Source organism: Denticeps clupeoides, chromosome 20 (assembly GCF_900700375.1).
Source record: "Denticeps clupeoides chromosome 20, fDenClu1.1, whole genome shotgun sequence".
NCBI lineage: Eukaryota > Metazoa > Chordata > Actinopteri > Clupeiformes > Denticipitidae > Denticeps > Denticeps clupeoides.
The window spans coordinates 16589924-16617073 of NC_041726.1; the positions used below are offsets into that span (position 1 = coordinate 16589924).

General features: G+C 41.3%; 1 long non-coding RNA gene across 1 annotated transcript; it reads left to right on the forward strand.

The window, feature by feature from the left end:
- Positions 1-342: 342 nt before the first annotated feature.
- On the forward strand, positions 343-2207 carry LOC114770679 (uncharacterized). The gene is made up of 3 exons (XR_003743373.1): positions 343-418; positions 1426-1508; positions 2108-2207. It is a non-coding gene; the product is annotated as an uncharacterized LOC114770679 (long non-coding RNA).
- The last annotated feature ends 24943 nt before the right edge of the window (positions 2208-27150 follow it).

Consider the following 27150-nt stretch of genomic DNA (forward strand, 5'->3'; position numbering starts at 1 on the left):
ATTGTTGGAAAACCATTTCAGGTGACAACCTCTTGAAGCTCATCGAGAAAATGCCAAGAGTGTGCAAAGCAGTAATCAGAGCAAAGAAACTAGAATATAAAACATTTTCAGTTATTTCACCATTTTTAGTACAAAACTCTACATGTATTCATTCATAGTTTTGATGCCTTCAGTGAGAATCTACCAATATAAATAGTCATGAAAATAAAACAAGCAAATTGAATGAGAATGTACTGTATAATGTAGAGAGTGCCTCTGTGGAAGTCCAGAATGCAGTAGCGCAGGGTGGTGCAAGATTTATTTTTCTCTATATTCTGTTTAATGAAAACAACTCATTAACGTTTACAGAACACTGCCTTATGTCTGGAGAAATCACTGAGGTGCTGACCACTGCTGAAACTGTTGGGCTGTAACGAATGTAAGTATCTTGTACACTGTTGGAACTTCACAGTATGTTTGGTAGCCTTTAGAGTTTGCAGTTACAGTTTTGTAACTAAAAAATAATGTGAAACAGATAAACCCCTTTAGATAATCCACTCGCTCAATTATACCTTCATACAACCACTCATCTGTGTAAATCCAGTAAACAGTCATTCATTGCCTGCAATCTTGTCTTGGCTTTGTCTAACTACTCACACCATTCACCACTACCTGCGAGCCACCCGAGCGCTCTCCTCCTCTCAACAAACTTTACTGGTCTTCTACAGTAGGCATAAAAAATAATACAGATTTTCAAATTGGTCTCCGTATAACTTTTCGATGAATGAATTATTAACAGGTGTAATGTCATACGAGGGGACGCGTGAGGCTCAGGCACACAGCACATCAAGCCTTTACCACTTTTCACAAGCAAGAATAAACAAGGCTTGTCGAACAACACAAAAGCAAAAGTAGCACATAACACCATGAACCATAAAGCGAGGGAGAGAGGTTTCAATTATCCTTGATAGACACATGCGTTTATTAAATGAAATATTGAAACATTATGAAGAAATCCCATGAATAAACAGAGATTTAGCTCAATGTGTTTGTAGGGAATGCTGAGGATTACTGCGTGGTGCGTTCAGTGTTGGAAAGTAATGCTGAGCGTACTGGTGTATTTAATTGTGCTTTCCACCATTGTAGTTTTCCATCATTGTGGTATATATCAAATGGAATAATAAAAAATATGACCATAAAAAGAATCCTGCAGTAACATGACATGGCAAATCAAATGGTGTGGTCAGGAGGTTGGACAAGATTTTCTCCTTAGTTCATGCACTACAGGTTTTCCAGACGACTATAGTTTTCTACAGTACCAACCTACCAAAAATAGGTAAAAAATGGTTCACTGATCATCATTATTGATCACTGATCTTGATCATGGTATATGTGTGTATGTAACAGAAGGAAATTATATGTGCATTGACCCTGGTTTCTGCCAAGACCCTGGTTTCTGCTCTACTTGCCCCTGTTCTGCAAATGAAAGAAAGATGAAGACACAGAAAGTGAGGAGGACCCAGGTCTAGGTAACGTTCACCAAAATACTTTATTTGAATTTAAACTGGACAAACAAATGCAAAGGGCTCTAATTTTAACTGAAATGATTGTCATTGTGATATACTGCAGCACAGCACATGGTGCACACAACAAAATGTGTCCTCTGCATTTAACCATCACCCTTGGTGAGCAGTGGACAGCCATGATATGTTCCCAGGGTTATGGGTTAGCTTCCTTACCACTAGGCCACCACTGCGCCAGTGAGGCCACCACTGGGTGGTAGTGGCCTAGTGGGTAACACACTCGCCTATGAACCAGAAGACTCAGGTTCAAATCCCACTTATTACCATTGTGTCCCTGAGCAAGACACTTAACCCTAAGTTGCTCCAGGGAGACTGTGGATAGCATTACATAATGCAATTATTAATTTATATCAATTTAACCAATTATTAATTTACTGTTGTTCATTACTCATTTTATTCCACTATATTTCTTTAACAAGCATATAATCATACTTTACCATCTTTCATATATGAAAGATTGTAAACTTTCACAATTTCGCTGTAATCTCCGCACCCTCTCCCCTACTCAACTGTCTTCTGTTGTTTCCTCTGAGCTTTCCCCCTAGACATCCTTTCTATTCAGGACCCTAACTGTGCCACAGATATCCTCTGCTCCACACTAACCTCTTGCCTTGAGAGACTCTGCCCTCTAACCTCAAAGCCGACACATGCGACTCCACCCTTGCCGTGGATCTCTGATGAGGTTCGCTGCCACAGGACCCATCTTAGAGCAGCTGAAAGGCAGTGGAAGAAATCCAAGTGCCCGATTCAACTTAGTAAGTATCAATCTCTTCTGGTATCCTTCTCTGCTGCTGTCACTACAGCAAAGACTATATACTTCCAGGACAAAGTCAGCAACTGCAAAGACTCTCGCAAACTCTTCTCTAATTTTAACCGCCTCCTGAATCCTCCACCACCTCACCCCTCTATCTCTCTCTCATCTGAAGACTTTGCTACCTTCTTCGCTGAGAAGGTGGCGGACATTAGCAAACAATTCTCATTCACTAACCCCAGACCTGCTCCCTGGATCCAATCCCCTCACACCTCCTTCAGTCCATACAACCCAACATCTGCCCTGACACACATCTTAAATTCTTCACTCACAACAGGAACATTTCCCATTGCTCTCAAACAGGCTGTCATTGCTCCCCTGTTCAAAAAACCCACATTAAACCCGTCTGTATTGAATAGCTACCGCCCAGTCTCCAACCTTCCTTTTCTTTAAAGGGTAGTCCTGGCTCAACTTTCTTCATTTCTCCACGAGCATGATCTTCTCGACCCTTTTCAGTCTGGTTTCAGGAAAGGACATTCGACTGAAACCTCCCTCCTGGAAATGATGGTTGACCTTCGTGCTGCAAGAGCTGCCCGCAGATCATCTGTCCTTATCCTACTTGATCTATCTGCTGCCTTCGACACTGTTAATCAGGAAATTCTTCTCACTACACTCACAGATTTAGAAGTTACAGGAACCGTACTAAATTGGTACCGACTGTGATGCCGAGGGGCCTCTGGGCTCACACACACAGAGTCCTGATCACTCCCAGCTGATGCTGGTTGAGCACGAGTGATCAGAACTCCAGGCTGCACCAGTGATACTAGAAAGCTGTTCTCCAACATGTTTCTTGAGGTTTTCCCTGCCCCCAATGACTATAGTGTGCTGTGTGTGTATTGTGTCTTGTGTGTATGCCGCAGGAGATTCTTGGGGCTGTGCGGTAACCAGTGAACAGGGATAATCTCATTAATACGTCCAAGGTGTAGGACATGTGGAGGTTGACACCAGAGCAACTGAGTGGGACTCAGTGGGAGGCATGGTGACTTGTTTTTTCCTGTTTTTCACCTGTATTACAGTGATATGTTTCCTTTTTCCAAACCTCCCTTGCCATCCATTGCTCATCCGACACCTTGTTCATGACACAAAGGAGATGGCACTAGTAAGTTGTGTGTCCTGTGAAGAATTCTCAGTTGCAAAAGAATGATTGGTTTATCTAGTCAATTTTTTATATTTGTAATTCATCTTGAAAATATTTTCAGGTTAAGTACTAGTTAGACTTAAACATCTCTGGAGATCTTCAATAGCTCAGGGCTCACGCTAAAACTGTGCTTGATTAAACATTGTTTTACATGAAACTGGTCAATGAGAATTATACTGAGCTAACCCATATTTCAACATTAATACATAACATTGATACTTTTACTTCCACGTTGCTTACTGACTTCATCAACAACAACAGTTATTTCTTATATAGCCCAAAATAACATACAGTATGTCTCAATGGACTTTGACAGGCCCTACAGTTGACACCCCCCACACTTGACCCATCTGCACACAAGGAAAAACTACACACAAAAAAAACTCAAGGAAGTAGTCAAATTGAAAATCCTTGAATCTGTAGTTGTTACAGTGGTGGTGGCTGTGGTGACCCTCTGGTTCATTTCATGCTAAGTCCTCATTTAGCAGTTGCCAGGAACCAGGATTTATCTGGTGGTCTCTTCACTGTAGAGCAGATAGATGCATCCCTTATCAGAGGTGAACAGCAGGTCATTAACCACTTTAACACGCACTGTCTCAGTGCTATGATGAGGTCTAAATCCCAATTGATATAGTTCATGGATATTGTTGCTTTCTATGTATGCGCTCAGCTGCTGGGCTACGACTTTTTCTAAAATGTTGAAATAAATGGAAGGTTAGATATCGATCTATAATTTGAAAGCTTACTGCGACCAAGGTCAGGCTTTTTAAACAGGGGTATAATGACTGCTACCTTGAACGAACTTGGTATTAATGAAAAAATCGGCAAAATAATCAATTACAAAAATATTTGATAGTTGCAGCCCTAGATTAGTTAATAATTTTGAGGATAGGATTTATATTATCGGGTGCTACTTGTTTAAGGAAACTTGTAGGAAGCGGATCCAATGCGCAAGCACATTGATTTGACGACGAGATTAGTTTAATTAGTTCATGCTCTTTAATAAGGTCAGCTATTTGAAGATTATTTTCTGTAGAAACATTGACGGAGCTATTTGTTGTGCTTTTAATCTTATCTCTATTCGTAACAATTATAGTATTAAAGAAATACATAAAATCATTGCTACTATGATGATATTGAGTGGTAGCATCCATTTCTGTCTTATTCCTGGTTAGCTTGGCTATACTGTTAAACAGGAATCTAAAATAATTTTTGTTCTTGTCTATTAATGAGGAAAGATACGTCGATCGAGCCGCTCTAAGAGCCTTCTTATAAGTAAGGAGGATCTCCTTCCATGATATTCAGAATATGTTCAATTTACTTCAACGCCATTTACGTTTTAATTTCTGGGCAGTCTATTTAAGTGAGCGTGTGTAATCATTATACCAAGGAATTTCATCTTTATCGCTTACTATTTTCCTTTTGAGGGGAACGACATCATCTAAGGTACCTCACAGTGTTAATTCTAGACATTTGGTCGCTTGGTTGAGTTCAATGGGGTCTGCCGGTGAGTTGCTCAGCGCTGATAAATCTGATAGGGTATTAATAAACCTCTGCGCTGTACTTGAAGTAATTGTCTGTCTCTATAACGATGGGAGTTGAGTTTATTGTGTCGAAGACATATTTTAAAAGCGATAAGGAAATGATCTGAGATTATTTCAGATTGCAGAAGAGTGACTATTTCTTCTATATTTAAACCGAAGGTCAGTACAAGATTGAGCGTGTGACCACCTTCGTGAGTAGGTCCTGTTATTTGTTTAACTCCAACTGAGTCTAGAAAAGACAGGAATGCTGTTCTTAGCGAGTCTTCTAATTTATCACAGTGGATGTTAAAGTCACCGACAATTAGGGCTTTATCCACAGATACAACCAGGTTGGAAACAAAGTCTGTAAATTCACTGAGAAACTCAGAGTAAGGTCCAGGGTCTATAAATAATAATCAATGGAATGAACTTACGATTTTTGTTTTTCGAGACTACATGGGTTATGTTGGTATAGAGAATCTAAAAAGAGTTAAATCCATGTCCGGATTTATGTGTAATACCGAGGTTATTATTATAAATTTCTGCGACACCACCTCTTCTTCCTGTTAAGCGAGGTTGGTCTACATAGCTGTATCCAAGAGGACTAGACTCATTTAATGCTACAAATTTATTTTGGTTTAACCAAGTTTCAGTAAGGCACAGTACATCAAACCCCTGATATGTAATAATTTCATTAACAATGAGCGTTTTAGGTGTGAGACATCTAATATTTAATTGTAGCCCTGCTGATATTTTATTCTGCTGATATTTATTTTATTTATTTTACAGAAACTGATAAATTCCTGGATAAGGTGTTTATTTATTGTATGGAGGAATAATGTTCTGTATTTGCATATAATGTATTTTTGTAAAGTATGTAAAGTATTTCCTTTTGGTAATATGTGTACTACCTGCCTACTGTGTGTGAGCGGTGGATGATTGGTGGAAAAGAACTACAGAAGACCGGAAAAGAAGGGAGAAAAGAAGGATGGAGGACGGACGCGAGGTGCAGTGAATAGATACATAGCACATGTATTATTAACCTTCGGAACATATTGCGCTAGTGGGAAACGGACAGTGACCCATTACAATAGTGTATATTACAATTAGATTACGATCGCAAAAACTGAGCGGTGAGCGACGAGGCACACGGGTCATCGGAGGAAGACGCGAACGTCAGGTCGCCAACGTGGAGGCCAGGACCAAGTGAGCTCTGCTTGTTGAGATTAATATTATGTTATCTAACTGTTCATGTACTAATCATTAATGTAATATGTAAATATATTTAGTAAATTGTTTGTTTGTGTTAGAATACTTGTAGTGTATTAATTTGTGAATTAAATGGTTTTCCTTAATGGTAAGGGGTGGGAGAAAATTAGAATAACCAAAATTAAACAATAGTTTTACTAGTTGAATACTGAGGTTCAGAGGAAACCCAGGGAGCATATCCCTGGCTGGGCTAGGGGCGTTACATAATAATCATATTCTTATATCGGAGGTGCTGGTAGCTCGCTTGCATGATTTACGCTGAACCGTCACCCAACTGCCTTGCTGTCTGGAGGGCGCTACTGGTACCGGCGCCGGGGTAGTCTATTAAAACTTTAGATGCGCTCTTCTAGCTCGGCTATTTTCTCTGTAATTTCAGCTAGTCTCCTACACTTTCCACAGGTAAAATCCTCACTACTGACAGAGTTCAACAAACTGTACATTTCACACACTGCACATGGGATTAGTGAGGGAGCCATAATTTACATTTTTGTTGAGGTAAACTCAAAAATTGACATAAGCAATTAAAATACTTGGTAGCAGTGGTAGACTAACAAAGTAAATGTAATTTGTTACTGTATTTAATTTTTTTTTTCTGTACTGTAATAAAGTATTTTGTCATGGCCAATGCGCCTCCAGCCCACCAGAGGGCGCGGGACCAGCCTGGGAGACAACGACCCGGAAGAGGAAATGGAAGCGGGCGGCGGCGAGTATAAAAGTGAGGTAACCCCAAGGAGACACGCCCGCTCTTTGAATGAGATTACTCACCAGAGACGCTAGCTCTCTCACCCACGCCCAAGATACTTTAATCCATGAAATACGACCTTCGCCTTCCCACAACTTCGAGAATTGCCTGACCCCCTTGAAACCATGAAAGAACCCTGTCTGGAACTTCCTGGCAATGATCTCTACCTGCCCCTGACCTTGAACCTGCCTGATCCTTCAGCTAAGATGTGAATCCATGCTCCCCTACCTTCCTCCTGACCAATGCTTCCTTCCTGTCCTCGTTCCCCGCCAGTCTCTCCCTCACTGACCAAACGCTTCCAGTCCTCCTACCCAGTGTCCAGTGTCCGCTCCCGGTACGACTAATGTTATGTGTAAAATTCGTGCCACCTCTGCCACGCCCCCAGCGGTCGAACTCTCCCATGTATTAGTGTGTGTTTTTCCGGGGCTCACTAGCACCCTGATTATTTCCACCTGTTCTTCATCACAGGTAAGTGGTGATAATCACGGGTGCTTAGTGGGGTAATGACTTCTGATCGGTGATTGGTTAGTTTAGCGGTAATGGGTCTGTCCACTCCTCTTTATAACCAGCCGGTCCCTCTAGTCCTGCGTTCGGTCTCCCTCACAAAACACAATGCTGGCCGCACGGCAGTGACTGTGAACCCCACGGTAGGACAGGAACTCAACTCTCCCCTCTAGTCTCACTACAGCTCCGCCACGCCGCAGCTCCCGGAGACACCGGTTCGAGGCCTGTGAAGGACAAGGGCGATCTTCGGCTCTCACGCTGAGGGCCTCGCTGAGGATCCTGCAACAAGACCTCTTGAGGAGAGGCGTGGCACTACAAGAAAGGACATTTCAGTTGTTTCATTTTTTCCTGAGTTGAAAATAAATACGCCATTGTCATTTTTCAGCCTGCGTCCTCCATTCATCACCTGAGCTAGAGGGGAACGTGACATTATGGGACTTCAAAATCAGTGTTTCAAATCACCGGGCCATAGTAATAGATTAATATTAAATGATCTTGTGGGCTGGACCTTCGAGTAACAATGTGCATTAATTGGCTATGAAGGACCGTGAGATGACAACGCATAAACAAGCCAGATGAAACCAGAGATCTGTAAGAAGGGGTAAAATGATCGTACATTACGGGATTTTTGGAATTAAGGATTTTACAGAGGGTTAAATTATTGTACAAATACAAATCATTAACATACATCTGGGAACAATGTTTTTCAGCGATAAATCTGATAAAAATGCGTGCTTGAAAATAAAACGTGCTTGAAAATAAAATGTATTATCATTCCCAGTATGATGAAATTGGAGTGGAGTTCCAGGTATGAGAAGGAAGACAAGAAGTTGAGTGAAGAAGACTTAAAATTGTCTGGATTTTATCAACTACCACAGCACTGTGACACAAACTGTAAAAAGTGTTAAAGCTGCTCATGAGTCTACAAAAGAACTGCACTGTAAACCCAAATTACAGTTAATGTCAAAGTGATAAAGGTGCCATTAAAGTGTCCTTTAAGTGCCATTAAAGAGAATCAGCAATCAAACCCCGCAAGCCAACTCATTTTACAATAAGAACATGGAAATGCAAAGAAGACAATGTTAAATGACTCCAACACAATGACCAAGTCACAGGCACACTGACCACATTCCTTTCACCTATCAGTAGTTAAATGTAGAACTACAAGTGCTATTTAGGAGTTTAATCAACTAGAAAACCTTTGTGTTTGTCAATATAATTGGCATTATTTTATTATGATAAGATTGGATAGATATCCTGGTGGATACATTTTCTTGCCGGTTTAAAGTTTTTAAGTGAATAAAGTAAGTAATTGAAATTCCTTTTTTTCCCCAAATAAAGCACTTAAGATTATGTAATAATCATCCCAAAACACACACACACACACACACACACACACACAGACAGATACATACAATCCCTGACAAAAGTATTGGCGCTTGTGTACAAATTGACCTCAAGTGCCGCTGAAATATATTTCTAATCAAGATTTTTTAAAAGAAATGGTTAAAATTATTCCCAACAGCTTTTGTAATAATGCTTCAGAGCAAAATCTAAACTGTCAAAAAAACCTATTGAGTAAATTTTTCTCAAAGCCATAAGTGTTGTTGCCTTGTCATATGAGCTTCACCTGTGACTAAAAATGGATCAATTAGGTCTCAGGTGTGTATAAAAATGACCCCAGTACACTAGACCTTCACATCAACTGCAACTAGAGCTCTACAAACATGCCTAAGATTCATCAAAAGTGTTGCTTATCAAGAGGCTGAAGACCAGATATATTGCTGATGTAGCAGACACCTTCAATGTTAAGTACAGAGAATAAAAAAAAAGATTTAAAGAGACTAGAGACATTTTTGACAAGCCCAGGCAGACCCCGCAAGACCGCTGCTCGAGGGGACCAAATTCTGTCTTGAAATGGCCTCCATGGTCGAATCAGTGCCCAGAAGCCAGCACTAAACAAAATTCAATTGGAAAACTGTGTGGCATTTTCCAAGACCCACAGCCCGCTGGATGCTGGAAAAGTGGCAGAAGGTGGATTTTTCAGATGAATCTTCTATTGAATTACCTTACAGTCGGTGCAAATATTGCAGGAGACCTATGGATCAGAGATTCACCCTGAAAACTGAAGTTTGGTGGCGGAAAAATCATGGTCTGGGGTTACATCCAGTATGGGGGTGTGCGAGAGATGTTGGTAGACAACATCAATAGTCTGAAATACCAAGAAATCTTAGCTACCTTTTATATTCTGCCACAGCATGGGGCTCCACCATATACTTCCATCTCTACATCACGTTCCTCAAGGCGAAGAAGATCAAGATGCTCCAGGATTGGCCAGCCCCGTCACCAGACATGAACATTGAGCATGTGTGGGGTAGGATGAAAGAGGAAGCATGGAAGACAAGACCAAAGTATATTGATGGACTCCGGGAGGCATGCAACACTGCTTTGCTATTCCTGATGACGTCATCAATAAATTGTATGAATCCTTGCCAAACCGCATGGGTCCTTCAAGCTCCTCGAAGTCATACAAGATATTACATTTGGATCTCACAGCACCACTACTTAATTTGCTGAAATATTTTTGTATTTGCCGTAAATTTGTTCAATTTCTGTATAGACGACAAAACTTTTGTCTTGCCAAAATGTGACCTTTCTGTCTTTGTTAAATCTTTTTTCAGTGAAACTAATTCATTTCAATCCATTAAACATCATTTGGTAGGGTTTTAGCTTTTCATATGAGCTATTTCTAACACCAATTGATTAATTAATAGCAGGTGTTTCTACAAAATAGATAAGCGACAAGACTTTTGTCAGGGACTGGGGCAGTGGTTAAGGAAGCGGCCCCATAATCAGAAGGTTGCCGGTTCGAATCCCGATCTGCCAAGGTGCCACTGAGGTGCCACTGAGCAAAGCACCGTCCCCACACACTGCTCCCCGGGCGCCTGTCATGGCTGCCCACTGCTCACTCAGGGTGATGGGTTAAATGCAGAGGGCAAATTTCACTGTGTGCACAGTGTGCTGTGCTACTGTGTATCACATGTGACAATCACTTCAATTTTGTATATGTATTTTTTTTTACTTTCTTGTTTGAATACATCAATTTTGTATTTGCATATGAATCTCTATAGTTATTGGCTTAATTCTGATCTGCCTTCTCCAACTGTTTTTAATAGGATTCACCAACGCCCAATTCCTGGAGCCAGATTCATGCAGAGGTGCACAATGCTCCTGCTCTTTATGCATACAACAGTGCCAAGCCCTTGCTCACGTGCCATGGTAACCAGATGAGCTGGGTCAGAAAGATCCCGGGGTAACCACAGGGGGTGGGCAGCTTGGAGAAGGGTCTAATGGAACTAATGGAACGCCCCCTGTAGTGACCCGAAAAGTGTTCATCAGGTGTGTGCAATGAAACTTTATTATTACAATAGAATTATAAGTCATGTCATGTTCAGACTTAAAACCTGTGATTGTCCAACTGTGTAATTATGAGTGAATGTGTTGCTTACCACAAACTTGTTGTTGTTGTCAACCATGGTTGAACATTGTTTTGCAGTGTGGTATAGTTCATGGGTCTTTTTTCCTTGTAAGCTTGTTTCTCTGACTTGTTTTAAGTGCTTGATCAGACCTAAGACTTCAGAATTCAGTGGTGGCCTCACGGTACCCATTAGAATGTGGACCCATAATCAGAAGGTTGCTGGTTTGAATCCCAAGCCACCAAGGTGACACTGAGGTGCCACTGAGCAAAGCACTGTCCCCACACACTGCTGACTAAGGGTGATGGGTTAATTGCAAAGGACACCATGTGTGCATGCATGTAGTCATTATGCTCTTGAGCCATGACATAAAATTGTCTAGATTATTAGGTCATTGTAATTTTTCTAAATTCCTGTAATTTGATGGAAAATTGCAGAAAATAAACACAAGAAAGAAAGCAATTGTCTGAAGGTTTCTTAACGTAATTACAGAAGTAATTTGTTTATTGAATTCTGAAAGCTTAATAACATATTTGGTTTTAAGCACAGAGAACATACATTTCCCTTTCAACTACACTCTGGCCGATTGCAGAGATGAGAATTTGTTGCCACTTATGGGCTGAGCAAGACGAGACATGTTTCCCATTCGATTTTGCTGATTATTCCATTAGCCAAAGCCACTGGAACAAAAATGAACACCATGATCTCAGTCTGATCAGGTCAATTGTGAATAGGTCAACTCTTTTTAACAAATGTTCTTATTCATGTACATGAGTAGAAACTTTATATTAACATCAATTGCACTGTTGGAAACTGTCTACACCCTCTTTTTCACTTTCTGAAAATGCTCCTTTTAAGAACTATATTACTATAGGAAGGCTGTAGTATCACCAAATCCATTGTAAAGCATGTAATTAAAACACCATATGGAAACCCACACTAGAATGGAAAGGATATGTACGCATAATCCACACACATAACCAGTCTTCAGTCACAGGACCGAACTTTTAGGACTATGAACCAATTGGATCATGATGTGTGTGTGTGTGTGTGTGTGTGTGTGTGTGTGTGTGTGTGTGTGTGTGTGTGAAACCACTTTTGGTGGAATAGGAGTGTCACGTGACTCCATCTACGTGACTGGGAGCAACACGGGGATGAAGTAACATGACTTCCATAAATTGGCAAGATGGCCACTGGCAGCTGCTCAGTCATTGATTGGCATTTTGTCAACTTGACTTGGCTCTCTTTCACATTGACCAAGTAAGATTTATCCTGTTTTCCTCCTCACTCCTCAACTCTTCCTTCTCGCCCTGTCCCTTCCCCAATTGAACCTAGAATGTGAATGTCAACATTCGTGGGGTGTTGCGGCTCACGCCAGCTCTCGTTTGAGTTTTGTGTGAGGAAGGGCATCCTGTGTAAATCTTTTGCAGTGTTGATTGCATGGACAACCAGACCGGCTCATCCACTGTGGCGACCCCAAATGCCAGCAGCCAAGAATAATCTTCTACATTATTTCAGTCCAGGAAACAGTTCATTTGTTCACTGAAGGACATTTCCTGCTGAGCATGAAAAGTGAAGGACATAAAATTCAAAGCATATGTGTTGTCAAACAGCAAGACAATGACACTAATCACATTGTAAAGACTTACTGGCCCACAAAGTGCACAGTGTGAATTGGTGATGAGGTGATTCTTTTATAATTGGATCAATTTTTTATTGAAGCTGCTCCACTTAAGTGTTTTGAATTTCAGCAATGAGCTGTCAGATCAAATTATTTGTTTATACCACACCAGGAAAAAACTCACATGTACATTATGTTATGTTATATGAATTGATCATGCCTTCATTACTATGGAAAAGGCCTTTCTCTTCCATATTCAGTATATGTTCACAAACGCAGAAGCACTTTGTGTTGCTTGCTCTTTCTCCTACAACTGTGTTGTATTGTATGACTGTGTAGGACAGAATAAAGCAGAATGCAACTTGAGATCTGCAAATTACCATAAATTTCCCTCTGCCTCCTACAAGCCTCAGATACATTTCCAATGCTTGCTCTAATATGCTTAGTTCAGCCCTGAATGTTTCAGTCAAAGCTGCATAAAATTTGCATGACCTTCACAACTGACACAGGCTACAGCTCTCTGAGATAGGACTGTGGTTGGATGAAGCTGGGTCTTCTGCAGGTGCAGGCCTTCTGCATGGGCTACAGCCAGGGCAAGGTAAATTGCAGCACACTCAGCCCTGCAAATTATGTGCTGCTTCCTTCCTGTCAGCAAAGGGCAGGCTTCATGAAGTCACTTAATGATCCCAGAAGTGGAGGCTGTCCACCTTATTTTACCTGCAGGTCCACCAAAAGCAGAGAACTCCCAGCTTCAGCTGTCACAGGGCCGGCCCATGGCATAGGCAGTATATGAAAATGTTATGGTTGCCATCCATCCAGTGGGAGCTGCAAACAGTGGGGGGGAACAGTACGTGGGGATGGTACTTGGTACACCACTGCAAGCCTATTAAGTAGTAGTAATAATAATCAGGCCACCGCAGCGCCCCCACCCACCCTTATCCCTTTCTACTATGGCAAGCCAAAAGTGGCCTATAATAGCCAGGATCACAATACATTTTTAAAGGTAATGCCATAAAAAAAACAGCATTAAACAAGTCGTTGAGTCTTTAATGCAGCTTAGTGGTAAAATGCCACTGGGAATTTGTGTGCAAGTGCACTTTGCATGATAGCAGCATATTGTGTTACAACACAATACAATATAAAACACCACAGTGTAGAAGAATAAAGCAAACAATTCAATTTGCTATTTCAAATGATTGAAAACACTTTACCCAATTAGCAGAATAACCCAGACCTTTTACCCCAACACTTACCCACAACCACCATTTCAAACACAGGCGCCTATAAATGGTGGTACTCAGGAATCCTCCAAAGGGATGTTGGATTTGGTGAAGGGGGCTGGTGCAATGTCATCACCAGCATTTGTTGGCAAAACTGCAGGGGATCCAGCAGGTGACAACTAACGTTTCTCATATGGGCCGACACAAGACAGATGCAATCATTCAGTACTGTGATGGAGGGTTTCCCAGGGACTTGGTTGATGGCGACAGGAACTTCACACAGCTCCATGCATTGATTGAAGATCTCAGTGAAAACTGGAGCCAGCTGGTCAGCGTGGGGTTTGAGGCAGGAGAAGGAGACACCGTTTGGAACATATGCTTTTATTGTTTAAAGTAAAACTAGCTCTCTGCCTGCAGAATACGGCCTAAAGGTCTTGGTATTCCTCAGTGGTGGAGTGGTTGGGTGTCCTCTGTAGTTGGTGATGTCTTGAAGGTATCTTGTAGCTTCTTATAGCTGTCTTTTTCAGCATGTTCTGGCCAGTATTTACAGGGCCATTTCCCTCTTTTCCCTTGTTTTAATCTGTCTTGAACCATGAACCATGACTTGAAGTTATTGTGTGAGCAACAGATGCACAAATTTCAGAAAAAAAACTATGACAGTGTCAGTCAACTTAACCAGGTTACAGCTGTAACAGCTGAGAGAGAGGTGCCCATTGGCCAAAGCCATAAGTTTTGGGAATGACACAAATACTGTTTTTCACAAAGTTTGCAGCTTCTGTTTATTAGGGAAATTTGCATTACTCCAGAATGTTATGAAGAGTGATCATATGAATTGCAAAGTCCTTCTTTGACATGAAAATTAACTTAATCCCAAAAAACCCTGTTTCCACTGCATTTCAGCCCTGCCACAAAAGAGATGAGAGATCCCCTCATTAACACAAGTGAGAGTGATGAGGAGCACAATGCTGGAGATCATTCTGTCATGCTGATTGAGTTAGAATAGCAGACCTGATGCTTTAAAAGGAGGGTGATGCTTGAAATCATTGCTCTTTCTTCTGTTAATTATAGTTACCTGCAAAAAACACATGCAGTCATCATTGTGTTGCATAAAAGGGGCTTCACAGGCAAGGATATTGCTGCCTCTAAGATCACACTTAAACCAGCCATTTATTGGATCGTCAAAAACTTCAAGGAGAGAGGATCAAGTGTTGAAGAAAGTCCAAGAAAGTGCCCAAGAATGTCCAGGAAGCACCAGGACGGTCTTTTAATTGATGATTCAGCTGCTGGATCAGGGTGCTACCAGTGAACCCTGTGAGGATGGCCTGGTGTCAAGAAGGGCAGCAAAGAAGCCACTTTTCTTCTGCAAAAAGTACAGGGATTGGACTGCTGAGGACTGGGGTAAAGTCATTTTCTGTGATGATGGCCCTTTTCCGATTCTGAAAAAAAATTATTGTCCAGATAAGAAAACATGAACGCTGCCATCAGTAAAGCATTTTGAGACCATTCATCGGTTGGGCTGCTTCTCATCCAAGGGAGTGGGCTCACTCACAAGTTTGCCTAAAAACACAGCTATGAATAAAGAATAGTACCAAAGCATCCTCTGACAGCAACTTCTCCCAACCATCCAACAGTTTGGTGAACAGTTTGGGGCAGTGGTTGCCTAGCCGGTAAGGAAGCGGACCCATTATCAGAAAGTTGCCGGTTCGAGTCCTTAACCACCAAGGTTCCACTGAGGTGCCATTGAGCAAAGCACCGTCACCACACACTGTTCCCCGTGTGCCTTTCATGGCTGCCCACTGCTCACTAAGAGTGATGGGTTAAATGCAGAGGGAACACTTCATTTTGACTGAACAACAGTGCCAGCGTATGGGAACACTGCCATAAGTCCAAAATGATAACTTAGTGGCTCAGGGAACAAAACATTGAAATTTTGACAAATTCTGACAAACTCCAAGCACTGATTGTGAAGGAATAGGTTGTCATCAGTCAGGATTTGGCCCAGAAGTTGATTGACAGCATGCCAGGGCACATTGCAGAGGTCTTGTTAAAAAAAAGATCAAACACGGCAAATATTGACTCTTTGCATAAATGTGATGTAATTTTCAATAAAAACCTTTGAAACTTTACACTATGGTGTATTGGTATATGGTGTATTGATGTAATTATACTTCAGTACACCACAGAAACAACTGAAAAAATATTGAACACAAGTATTTGTGTCATTCTCAAAACATTTGGCCACAACTGTATATTAAAAGATAATGTGAATCAAATCATAAATCTATGCTTAGAATGTAGAGAGACCATTTTGATTTCCTGAGTCAGTTCGATGTCCATACCTTTTCCCATCTACCTGCAACACTAGAGGGCTCACATGTGCTGTAGAAGAACATTACTTTAAGCCATTGTGGATTTGCAGAGCTCTGCCGGTAAAAAATACTCAAAGACACCAGTGTTACACATCATCACTATTCTTAGAAAGAACTATTTTATGCATGTACAGACATTTCAGTCTTGTGGGTTTATAATAAATAATATAATATATGTACTAATAAAATATATTAACTACAGATATTCATTATGAATGAATAATGTTTATGATGACTATAAGGGAGGTGATTATGATAGTGGTATCAATGCCGTCTAACCTACAGATCGCTAGACATTCAATAGTACCTTTGACTGTGTAAAATCTGCCCTCCAGGCCTGGGAAAACACTTGTCCAGGGCCAGAAGAGGTGAGTGGACCCTCCAGCACTGTGTCAGCTGCCGTTTATGTAGGTGACAAATTAAATTCCTCTACCCCCCTTTTCTTTCCTGGGAGTCTCTTGAGTGCCAGCAGTGTAAGAAAAACATTCCAATAGAACTGGAGTAATCTCAGTGTGACAGTGGAGATTAAAAGGCCACAGTCAGATGCATCTCCTCCAGAGAGCAGGAGGTGGTGGGCTCAGAAAGCTTCCTGGTGTCGTCTGCTTTATCTGTTGTAGTCCAGATAATTTAACAACCCAGACTCACATTACACCATGGAATTTAGACCCATCTCTTTATGTCTCTGTAAACTTTTTTACTAGCTTTTATATACACAGTGTATGTTTTGGCTAGGTATCACAATAGTATCCACATCCATCCTTCTTTTCCTTGGTCTTATTCATCTGTCTTTCCTCCATTGATGTTATTTTTTGTGCTCTTGCTTCAGATTCAACAATCCACCATATCCACATGTCTCAGTTCAGTTTGTTGCTAAACTGCAAATGTAGTACTTTTTTCACAACTGACATTAGTTATATATCTATCCTTTTTTAGGTAAATGCCTCACTCTGCATACTTGTTCCAGTCAATTTAATTTTTGACTGTGGAAGAACAGCTGTGGGGATAGAAGTACTGACAGGTGAGCATGATCCCATAGTGCCCACCACCCCTACAATGCACTCAGGTGCAGTGGTGCATGTGTTCTGGAACAGAGCTGACGTCTGTTGCTAATAATAAACACTCTGAAGAGCCTTAAGAGGGTAAAATAAAAGATTTTATTTATTGATAGCTCTTGCCGAGGCTTCCTAAAGTAAAAGTAAAACAGATTGTTAGTCTGCAATTAGTCAAGTTAACAGTTTATTACTTAATTCTAACATGAGCTAGCATAAACCAAGTACGCTCTGACTCAGAGGGGAGTTCTCTTTGCATTGGTTTAAATGAATTTTAAAGGGGTTTGGTGAGCAATATAATTATTTTATCCTTTTTAAATGAAACATATTGTTAAATGTCAAGTTATGGGAGGTTTAGAAATGACTTTTAAGTGAATTGTATATGTCAGCCAGATAAATGGTTTGGGCCACTGCTACAAGAGCCCAGGTAACACATAATTGTTGGAGTGTATAGTGAATTAGTGCTACCCTGTCTGTTTGAGTTTGGTAAAGTGTTCACAAACATGTTTTGTTTTGTCACCTGCATGTGGGTGGGTGGTGGGTAACACACTCACCTATGAACCAGAAGACCCAGGTTCAAACCCCACTTACTACCATCATGTCCCTGAGCAAGACACTTAACCCTGAGTGTCTCCAGGGGGGGGGGATGTCCCTGTAACTACTGTTTGTAAGTCGCTCTGGATAAGGGCGTCTGATAAATGCTGTAAATGTAAATGTTTGTTTTCTCCTCTCAGAGACTGTATATATGTATATATTTTGTCGTCATCCCTGCTCACCTTAACCTCTCGGGTTCTGGAAGGGGGAGTTATCACCCGTTACATGTTCTATACCTAAAAATTAATTATGAGGCATTCATAGTCTCTGGTTTGTTTATTACCCAAATAAAGTGGATTGTTACATGATGTGGAAACTATGTCCGCTATTTAGACGTCTAACTATGACCCCACTTGGATGTCAAAATGCATTTTTGGATGCATTGGTTTAACAGTAAATCTGTTAAACAAGCTCCAGTTTTTTTTCCAAGAAGTTTTATTCTGGAAAAGTACACCTAGGACTGCATTTACTGCATTTTCAATATGAAGTATAGTGTTATCCACCACAGTTATGACTGATGACTGGCATTCTAACTGAAACGGTGAATAGTAGAATAACTGTATCATTCATTCAACCACAGAAGACTTACTGCTACAGCTTAAGGACCTGGTGACTGTAGCGTAAACAGTGGCTGGGTGTTGTTGGGACTGTTGTTGTATTGGAAATAAGAGTTCTCTGGAGACTGTAGTGTACTAGTGGACTAGTTCCTTGACAATGCTGCAGTTTTCTGCAGTGCTGGCAGCTGTTAGAAAGATTCCAACAGCTGGAAGGTGTGGACATGGCTAGATTCATTTGGTTTACTCTCTGAGAGGCCCTTTGTTTTTTATTTAACTCTATAATGGTGTGATTTTGTTGTGATTTTTTTTTCTGTTAATATTGGTTTATCTCAGTCTCTCTGATGATCAAATCTTTGTGCTCTGGGTTAAGACCAGGAAGATCTTTTGAGTGAAATTCCCAGAGGTGGCATAGTACAAACACTAACTCATAGTTTACATTAAGACACGGAGGACGGAGAATAGTAGAGGGATTCTGGAAGGAGCACGGTTTGATGCTGTGCTGGCTTCTGTCATTGGCCGGCCTTGTGCCCACAGCCCCCCAGCCTTTTTAATAGCCACTAGAAGCTGTTTGTGAAAAATAGCTGGAATGACATTGCAAAAGCTGCCAAGGGAGCCAGTCAATAACTCCATTTGCCCCTCTCCTCATGGCAGCTTTAAGCCAAACCCAAACATCCTAGATGCATATATAAGCAGTCAAGGCTGGCTGTGTGTTTCATAAAGAGATAAATGTGCTAAAATTAGGCATGGTGTGAATGGGGAGATAGCCTCATAATATCAAAGATGTACAGTATCACAGCAGAGCAGGAGGTGACTGCTCTGTTTTCAATATTGGAAGAATACACCATTGCAGTGTTCACAGCACCATTTAATAACAATTTCTTAATATCTCTTGAGATGTGTTTGTCCTTACCAATGCAGCCCCTTGTAGTCCTAACCAAAAACATGCACCCCTAAAATGATTCTGACCATTTTCTTTTAGACAATTGCTGACATTTTTTAAATGGATGTTACATTTAATGCAACTTTTTTTTAAATTCCAGTACCCAGGTTCCCAAGGCACACTAGCATATACCAAGACACTTTGTACATAATGGCTGCTGTTTGAGAATACAGGATAGGTTAAAGAGAAATTTACACTGTTAATCATTATTTTATGAAAGCCCATGCTTAGTGAATGGATAACCAAACCCTTAGCAAAAATAAAAGCCCAAATGTTTGTGAAGAGTAATCAACATTTGTAGGGTTTTTTCCTTATATTTTTTAAGCTTTAAATTACAAAATTAATTGTAATATATTATTTTAAATGCATGTAGATACACACTGAAATAAATACATGAAAGATTAAATTATTGTCATTTTGATGAAATTTACATTTATAGCATTTAGCAGACACCCTTATCCAGAGCGAGTTAAGTAGTGACAGGGACAGTCTCCCTGGAGACACTTAGGGTTAAGTGTTTTGCTCAGGTTTTATGTGGGGTTCGAATCTGTGACTTTGAGGACGGCTAATTTTCTACTGCACTCAACAAGCATGACAAAGACAGAATTGTGTTTTTATGTACAGAATTTAATCAAAGATAACCTATTCTATTTTTTATACACACTGACGTTAATGTTTTAAATTATGTTTGTGGAATTCTGCATGAAAAAGTCCAATGACACAATTGGGGCATTGTAGTTTATTTCTAAACCCCTCCAAAATTTAGTTCTCCATGACATTAGTCTAGAAGAGAGAATACAGGTGACCCTGGGGTGGTGCAGAACCAGACAGTCAAGCTAGCTGCAGCACGACAGTTTGGATGTTGTTGTGATGGTCGAGTCCTGAGTAAGTGGGTGATATGCATGATTATGTAGGCTACAATTGCCCTCTCTGGCAGGAACTGTCTGGCTTGCAGTTCAAAGATATGGGAGCACTGTGCAGCAGAATCTCTGCAGGACCTGGAATTACTGAGAAGGAAAGAAAGATGGCTAAGTGCACGGTGAAGAAACCAGAAGGTTCCCATTCTGCTGGGTGGCAGCACAAACTCATCAGTGTCTGCTGTGTTACTTGTTACTGGTGCTATCTGTACCAAGAGGAACTCACAAATGTGAACACAGCCATAAAATCACAGGCAGGGCTCTAGGCCAGGAGTCTGATGTAATAATTATATCAGGTTGGATATACATAAATATGAGGAGAGACTGGAAAGGAGTACTGGAATGTGCAAGATGCCTGATCATGTTATTAAGTTAAAATAATTTGGCCTTATACTGCCACAGCTGTCAGATAAGATCTTAATTGTTTTAATTAAATACCTTGGCCTAGATCAAAGAAGATGGAGTCTTTGAGTCAAAAAAGAGATACAGTTAATCAGTAACCCAGCCTCCTCTTTAATCTCTGTTTATGAATAGTGAAATTCTTTGAGAAACTGCTGAATAGCGTAATTGGTCACAGCAAATTAACTTTCATTCAGAGATTAATTATTCCTGGCATATTTTTTTGAATCTGTTGTAATGTGTACTGGTCTTCGTTAGTTTCCTGATATTAGAAACCCAGTTTCTGTACAAATGATTTAGGGTTTCAGAGTAAAAGATCTGCAGAAAGAGAGAAAAAGTTCATGAAACAAGGTTGCTCCATTAGCCTGATGGAGATCCTGCTCGTTCCACTGGCCATCCGAAATGCACTCTCAATAATACATTAAAACGGAATCGGCATCCAGGCCACCCACCAGTCTCACAGTCGTTATTAATTATTAAACAAGAGAATGGACCCAGCACCCAGAATTAGAGAAGGAACACACCAAGGGATTATTCTTTCAAATGTTCATGCGTAATAGAGGCCATTTCAAGTAAAAAGTGATGTGGAAGTGGTGCAAAACAGAATGACACATAAATTAAAAATTATATATTTAAGCTGTGTGGCAATGGTGGGATGAACAAATATGGAAAGAAAAAAAAATCGAGTTCTTGTTTGTTATTTTTAATAATTGTTTACTAACAGATGATTATTCAACACATAAATCAATCACTGTAGGAGCTGCATCCAAATGAATCCAGATGTTTACTTTGACTTCAACTACTGCTCACAGTGTGATTACAGCAGCACTGCTGCGGTGGTGGCCCGCTCCCATCTGTGCACTGCTGCACACGACGGCATGAGAGGGAGAGGGAAGTTTGGTTGGTACAGGCATCAGGCCTAAAAACGGCCTGAGATGGCATGGATGCCATCTGATTTATATCCAAATCTCAGAAGCCTGGCATGCCACTTTATCTCAACCGCAGGGGGGATTAAATTGTGAGCCAATCAAACCTGATTCATCAGTTTATCAAAATGCGAGGTTTGCCAGGAAAAAAATAAATCATGTCTGCAAAACAATGCATGTCTCAAGATGGAGATAATAGATCCCCTTTTTCTCCAACAACATATCGGTTTGATGTTTGGAAAGTGAGTGATGTGTGGTGCAATATTAACCTCATTTACAGGCCTGCACATTTATTCCACAGTAGTTGAAAGCATTTTCATCACTTACTCGCTCACTCATTGTGCATATTAAATAACAAACTTGATCAGGCTTTATATGAAATAAAATGTATATCAATTAATAGAACAACTTTTTAATCATATAAATTGTGTATGTGTGTGTGTGTGTGTGTGTATGAGAGCTTTATTCTGCTTTGTGCTAATTTGTTTCATTATGAGTCTGTCCCATTAGGGCATTGTGGGTCGGCTCCCCTTGGCCGAACACATCGTATGGTGGCAACTGCCCAGGGGGCTTGATAAATGGACACTCAATTCAGTTTATTATGATGAATGGGGATTTAGCAATGAGGCTGTAATGGGAGGAGGGAGGGGCTGAAGTGGGGTAGAGGGGAATGTTGTGTGAGGGGAAGGGGTGTCCTTTTGAGACTTGGGTGCAGACTGGAAACTGTGGAAAGTGGCAGGAGATAGGGATGGTTGTATGATGAGGGAATTGCCCAAAGTCCCTCTCCTATTCGAAGGGATGGTCAATTATTGAAGGTCTCACAGCACCATTAGTGTGAATCATAAAGGCAGGGGGATGTTGGGGATGTCAGTGGTGGCTTATTTAGACAGAGAGACAAGTAGAAGACCTACAGGCTTTAATCTGACATAATCATAAACATCTCATCTGCAGAGAGATTGAGAAATGGACAGCTAATTTTAGACAAGTATGCAGAAAAAAAGAGTGCAATCAATTAGCAGCTTTTATAGAAACCCATATGTCAATTATTCATAATTACGTGCCACTGAAATGCATCAGAATATGTAGGTTCTCTGGACAGAGAGTGACAAGAAAATTGAACCATTTGTCCAGATGGATGACAAATTGTGCTTCTTTTCTCAAAACAGACTTCAACAATTTAAAGCCATTGATTTCTGGAAAGAGGTATTTCTTACACAAACAAATGATTACATAGGCAATATTTTGTCTAATTAAGTTAAAGTAAGAAACAATGACCTGTGCTTCTGAAAGAACTTCCATCCATAGAGAAAATGCTGAAGCAGACTTCTAAATCAATGCTGACATTTTATCAAGCTTACTGTGACGATTGCTAGTGCGCATGTTTCACGTGATTCCATCCGCATGATTGGGAGCAATGCGGAAACAAGGTAACGTGACTCCTATACAGTCCCAGACAAAAGTCTTGTCGCTTATCTATTTTGTAGAAACACTTGCTATTAACCTGACTTTTAATGAATACATTGGTTTTAGAAATAGCTAACATGAAAAGCTAAAACCCTACCAAATTATGTTTAATGCATTGAAATGAATTCGTTTTACTGAAAAAAAGATTTATCATTTAATCAAGACAGAATGGTCAAAGTTGTCGCCTATACAGAAATTGAAAAAAATTACTGCAAATATGAAAATATGTCAGCAAATTAAGTAGTGGTGTTGCGAGATCCAAATTTAATATGACTTTTAGTATGACTTCCATGAGCTTGAAGGACTGCATCCATGCGGTTTGGCAAGGATTCAAACAATTTATTAAGTCATCAGGAATAGCGAAGAAAGCAGTCTTGCATTCCTCCCAGAGTTCATCAATATTCTTTGGTTTCATTTTCCATGCTTTCAGCCTACCCCACACATGCTCACTGATGTTCATGTCTGGTGACTGGGCTGCCCAATCCTGAAGCATCTTGATCTTCTTCGCCTTGAGGAAATTGATGTAGAGATGGAAGTATGTGGTGGAGTCCCATCCTGCTGCAGAATTTGGCCTCTTTTATGGTTGGGAATATAAAAGGTAGCTAAGATTTCTTGGTATTTCAGACTATTGATGTTGTCTTCCACCCTGCAGATCTCTCGCACACCCCCATACTGGATGTAACCCCAGACCATGATTTTTCTGCCAGCCAAACTTCACTGTTTTCTGAGTGACTCTCGGATCCATGCGGGCTCCAGTAGGTCTCCTGCAATATTTGCAGTGACTGTGGTGTAATTCAAGAGAAGATTAATCTGAAAAATCCCCCTTCTGCCACTTTTTTAGCGTCCATCATTTTAGCAGGCTGTGGGTCTTGGCAAATGCCACTCGGTTTTCCAATGGTCTTTGGATATTCGACCATGGAGGTCATTTCGAGACAGAATCCGAAAAAACTCTTCTGGTTGACACTGGGACTTCAGGTGACCAGGTCTCGTGGAGCTTTGCTGCAGTGGAAAATGGACTGTCCCTGGATTTTTGAGCCAACAAACGGTCCTCTCGAGCAGTTGTCTTGCAGGTTCTGCCTGACCTGGTCTTGTCATGTCTCCAGGCTCTTCAAATCTTTTTTTTTTTTTATCCTCTTCTGGTCTTCTGGTTCATAGGCGAGTGTGTTACCACTAGGCTTCTCATCTCCACTAGGCTACTCATTTTTATACACACCAGAGACCTAATTGATCCATTATTAGTCACAGGTGAAGGTCATATGACAGGGCGACAACACTTATGTTTTTTCAAAAATTGACTCAATGGTCTTTACCAAGCTTTGAATATTAGAATACTTTTTGACAGTTTTGTTTGCACTGAAACATTATTACAAAGCTGTTGGGAATAAATTGAGCCCTTTCTTGTGAAAAAAAAATAGAAAAAAAAAATATATATATATATATATATATATATATATATATTTGTTTGTTTGTTTGTTTGTTTGTTTGTTTATTTATTTCAGCAGCACTTGAAGTCAATTTGTACACAAGTGCCAATACTTTTGTCAGGGACTGTAAATAGACAAGATGGCCGTCGTTGTCAGGATTGCCTGCAGCTGGGCTCCACACCTGACTCCAATCCTGACGCCCCATAAATGCCGGAAGTTTCCGCCCCTTCTGGGTCTCCGGCATTTTCGTGAACTCCACTTGCACGAACTTGACCTGGTTTTGGGTCAAAGGTATTTTGAGTTCTGGCAATCGCCACACGCCTACGGGTTTGTTTACGTTCTTCATTTAAGTTAAATCGTTTTCGGCCACCGCATCTTTATTTGTGTTTATTGTTTATTTGTTAATAAAAACCCCTTCCCAGCATGTCAGACCTCTGCGCTTCCTTCCCCCGTAAGCCCGTAGTCGTGACAGTCGTTCCTTGCTCAGTCATTATTTGCTGTTACTACGCAAAGACTCGGCCATTTATCATCCTGCTTCATCAAGTAAGACTGCTCCTATTCATTACCTGTCTTGTCATTGAAATGCCTTCTTGTCCTGCCCTTCCCTTTTCTTTTCATTTCACATGAATGTCAACATCTATGGATCTTGTGGCTTGTGCCAGTCTCACATTCGTAGATTTAAGCGGTGGAAATTCTGCCTCCTTGTACCTCTCTACATTTGGGTTATCATTTCTACACACACATGCTGATTCCCCTTTCCACCAGAATGACTGAGCCAAACATTAACCCCCGAGGAGTTCGCTGCTTTGCGTGTATTACGTCTCTGGGCGTATGCTCCCATGTGTTCTGTGTGGCTGGCTGTGTTGTTGTGTCCTGTCTCTTTTAGGTTGACATTTCGTGGGAGGAGATGAAGCTTATCAGCTCCACCTACCATCTGCCTATTGGTCACCTATACAAAGAGACTTCAGATGGTGTTCGGAGGTCCCCAGGGTTTCCTAGGCCCTTACTCTTTTGGGAGGTCCCCAGGGTCCATGGAGATCTGCAAGGAGCTCTATTGGGGATCTCATGTCTTGTTGCATTTTGTGATAGACCCCTTTGTTGTCAGCTTTATGTGCCCTTGTTTGAGTTTTCCCTGCTGGACCATCCCTTCCTGTATTGATAGGCTGTATTGATGTTGGTTAGCTGTGCTGAGTTCGCTGTTTTATTGTACCTGTTAGCTCACTGTAAATAAAAGCACTATTTGTATGCTTTGTTCGGTTGTGTGTGTGATAGTGGACCTCCTCCTCTCCATCCCTTTTTCATGTTTCTTAGACCCCTAGACCTGCAACCAGGTGTCCCACCAGGCCACCATCATTGAGTGTTTGTCGCAGGAGGTTAACCATCTGCAACAGTGTTTAGATGGGGTGGCTGTCGGGTGCCGGGGTCACAGAGCACGGCTACGGCACAAGGTTCTTTGCACCGCTTCTGGAGCCCAGTCTGGCTCTGCCAGAGCACTGTAGCAGCACCGAGGGGAATGGCAAAGCCCTCTTAACCACACTATCTCTCATCAGTGAGTTAAAACCTAGCCGCTACCCCTCCTCCCGGTCCCAGATCACCCTCCTGCTCTCACTGCTGACCGGTCCTGCTGCAGAATGGGGAGCAGCACATCTTTCTGCACTGAACTCAATGTCGCTGTCCTACCTGGTTTTCATGGCTGAACTAAAGGCCACCGCTTCCACGTCCTGCCCTTGACACCGTCCCATCCTGCTATCACGATCTGGCCGCCGTCAAGGACATCTCTACTCACTATCCAAGGCAGAACATATGGCAAAGGAACAGTTCATGGCAGAGGCACTTCACAATGGCACCATTTGTCCCTCCACCTTACCAGCAATGGGAGGGTTCTTCTTTGTTTCCAAGAAGGATGATGGGGTAAGGCCCTGCATCAACTACCGCAGCTTAAACAAAATCATTATCAAGAGCCCTCGAAGCCCTGTCCGTTACTACACACTTCACTGCATCCGAGAGGCCGACGAGTGGAAAACAGCATTTATCACATTTATCACTCCAACCTTCCACTTTGAATCCCTCGTCATTTGAGCAACGCACCCACCATTTTCCAGCAGTTCATCAACAACACCCTTCATGACATGATGGGACGGTGGGTCCCATCATGTCATGGAGACTACATAGATGACGTCCTCATCTATTCACCAAACTTTGAAGCACACATCCAACATGTGAGAGCAGTCCTGAAGAGCTTGCTTGCCCACAGTAAGTTGGAAAAATACACTTTTCACCAGTGCTCTACCACATTCATGGGTTTCACCATATTGCCCCAGGGTGTTGCCATGGAGCCCAAGAAGCTGGAAGCAGTTGCCTCGTGGTCCCTACCCACTTCAGTTGCAACAGCTTCTTAGGTTTGTGAATTTCTATCGTCACTTTATCCGTGGCTACAGTGCAGTCATAGGACCACTCACTGCTCTCATTAAGCCCTCTGCACGTACCTTACTAATGACTCCTGCTGCTATCCATGCCTTCCAGTCCCTGTGTCATCACTTCACCACTACACCTGTCCTACAACATCCGGATCCAGCATTTCCGTTCATTGTGGAAGTAGACGAGTCAGATGTGGAAGCTGGCACTGTTCTGTCTCAACGTGGTCC